Source organism: Frankliniella occidentalis, unplaced genomic scaffold, assembly GCF_000697945.3.
Source record: "Frankliniella occidentalis isolate FOCC.00 unplaced genomic scaffold, Focc_3.1 Scaffold348, whole genome shotgun sequence".
NCBI lineage: Eukaryota > Metazoa > Arthropoda > Insecta > Thysanoptera > Thripidae > Frankliniella > Frankliniella occidentalis.
The window spans coordinates 246,599-249,419 of NW_026267471.1; the positions used below are offsets into that span (position 1 = coordinate 246,599).

Sequence of the window (2,821 nt, forward strand, 5' to 3'; positions counted from 1 at the left end):
TATCGAGCGGGCACTCTCGCTCCGGGTGACTGACTCTGCGGCTCCAGTTCGACAACCCCCCACCAGAGAGGTCGGGGCGGGGACGAGATGAGATGGAGACGGTGACCATCATCGCACAAATAACTCTCGTTTCAAAGAAAACGCGCAGAAAGGAGAGAGGGGGAAAAGGGAAATAAAATACATAGAGGAAAATGACGACGCGGTTAGGTGGCGTGTCTTTGTGCCCTTTTCCGCTGCAATTTCTAATAAAACGAGGCTTCGCGTTTCTTCGCGTGGGCGGAGCTGAAAGAGGTTGCGCGGCATCACGAGAAATTTAAATTTTACAAAAAGTATTTGCAAATTCTTTTTTTAAAATTCGGGGTAAATTTTACCAAATTCATTTGCAAAATAGTTCATTAATTTCCAAAATAAAATGCTGAAAAAGTTTTAATTTTTTTTTGAAAAAATTCTGACTCGAGAATCCTAAGCCGCAGCCACCATCGACCCGGGCGCCTTCTGTTCGGGCCAACGGCCGTCTGGACCCGGCTAGGCTGCATTATTCACATGCTTGAGTCGCGGGCTCTGCAGGGTCAAAGAACGTCGCCAGCGTCGTCGGGGGCATCGGGCGTCGCCAGTAAAGCGAAGTTCTGTTCGGCAGCAGAAGGGAGAGCAATAAAATACAGTTTGTTGTACACGCAGTCAGCGCCCGTGACAGGGGAATCAGTATTCGCGGATTGTAAATCAAACAACTGCGACCCACCCGCGGACCGGACGGACGGCGCCAGTGGGGGGCGCTGGGGTCACACGTGGACGTCGGGAACGTCGTGGTGATCCCTCTGAACTACCCGGGGCCCAGCGCGTACCACCGGCACCCTGATTCCTGAAACACCAAATACTCCCACTGGAATCACGGCCGAGAACGCCTCGAATGACATGGATCACAACGTCTAACACCTTTCTTTCTGCTGGAATGTAGACGTGTTTTATTGGATGGGTTGAGCGAGATACTGTATCACCCCACCCCTCCCCGCCACGACCAGCCACGTGTATGATCCTCTCGCGAAACAAACAAGTCGCTGGGGCGTGGCGGGGGCGGCTCACCACGAGGCGGGCACACGGCAAACATCTCGTCAATTACTACTAGCACCACCGTGTCGAAGAACAGTTAGCTGTTGCCGCACGTGAACCCAACAAAGATGGTGTGTAAAAGGGCAGATGGCACAGTGTCCAGCTCCAGAGAGCAAATGCTCCAGCGAAACGCGGCCGCTGCTTACACGATGGCGTATGAAGCGGAATAAAGCGCGGTCGACCGCCCCCTGGCCGGCCGGCGCCGTTTCTCCACCGGATCAAAGCCGCTCAAGTGTATCGGTCGCCACTTTCTTTTCTGTTGGCAATAAGTTGAAGTTGGCAGTGGTAGGTATCAGCGGCAGCAGCAGCAGCGGCAGCAGAATATCGCGGCCAGCTGGCTACGCGGAGCAGGCGCGGCGGGGCGGACACTCCCACCGGGAGGCGGGCGGCCATTGGTCCGGCAGCAGGCGCGGCTCTCCCACCCGGACCCAAGGGCGCTCGGGCGCTCTCCCTGGCGCGGACTGTACCGGCCGATATTCCAGTCAAGTCGCATAGACTGTCGCCCGCATCGACGAGACGTTTCGCGCTGCCCAGTCTGAAATTGAAAACGATTTGACGTCGGGATGGGGCGGGCGGGGAGCTTCGGGTCGCACGAGGACGGCGGCGGGTGCAGTGCGACCGTGGTGCACCGTGGTGTGTGAGGTGTTGGGTGTGAGGTGTGAGGCTCCAAGCCGCACGGGCTGGGCCGGGTGTCAAGTGGGAGGCCTGTTAGCGCGCGCGCGGGTACGTGTGCACGGGTGCGGGCCGGGGCCACGGGGGTGAACCACCCCGAGTAGGAGGTCGACCGTGAGAGCGAGGCGCGGGTACAACTCGGGAATGTCCGAAACGTGCACAGCAGGGGCGGGTGACGACGGCGCCTCCCAGACACCCGCGTCCCTCACGCTGCTCGGTGGTGCGGCCCGACCCGAGGCCACGCGGGCCGCGGACGAGACGTGCTGCTGCAGCGACGACTGCAGCTGACGTTCACCACCGCCGCCATCACAACTTCTCCTCCCCCCCGGGCAGCCGGCAGGCGCCGGTCTCGGCGGGTCGTAAAACTTTTCCACCCTCGCTCTTTGGCTGAAAGCTTTGCACAAAAACGTTCTCACGGTCACTTTGTTTTTCGTAAACAAGCCGGCGGCGGCGGCAGCAGTGCTCGGATAAACCTGTCCGTCCTGCCGAGCGAAAGCCGAAAGCTAGAGTGAGTGCATTTGTCTTTTGTGTTCTCTCTCTTCTCGGTGAAGTGCGAGTAGTTGGTCATCCCGCTAGCGCATCGTGTCTGCTGCTGCTGACAGTGAGGGAGCGCCTGGTGGGTAGGCAACATTGGGCCGGCGAGACTCGTGGGGCGAGCGGGCGGCCTACCCCACGGCGCTCCCTGGCACCAGGTCAGGTTAGCCAAGAGAAGCCCTACCTGCCAGCCTGCAAACGCACGCACGCACGCACGCAAACCTCATCGAGTCACACAGGACGCACAACAACTACTTTCCAGTTCATTCCGCGATAGGTCCCCGTCATTCACCTTCATAAAGGAATGAGGGGAAAAGTGGAGGATCCCCCCAACTTAAAATCCGAACTCGCCGGCCTCGACGCGATGTAAACAGCCTCGCGCCTCGCGCCCGTGCACGCCGACCTCCTCGCCCCCCTGGCGCGTAAACTAGGTCGTTTACAGCCGTCGCCGAGAGGTTTCCTTCCGCGAGTTTGTTTGCGAAAAACAGCAGCAGGCCACACCCTCCCC

At 59.0% G+C, this 2,821-nt stretch overlaps 1 long non-coding RNA gene across 1 annotated transcript in view; it reads right to left on the reverse strand.

The window, feature by feature from the left end:
- Nucleotides 1-372: 372 nt before the first annotated feature.
- LOC127751112 (uncharacterized) overlaps nucleotides 373-2,821 on the reverse strand; it is a 7,001-nt gene continuing 4,552 nt past the window's right edge. The window contains exons 2-3 of the long non-coding RNA XR_008011982.1: nucleotides 740-859; nucleotides 373-626 (exon numbers count right to left, since the gene is read on the reverse strand). This is a non-coding gene — a long non-coding RNA (uncharacterized LOC127751112). The remainder of the gene's footprint in view (nucleotides 627-739; nucleotides 860-2,821) is intronic.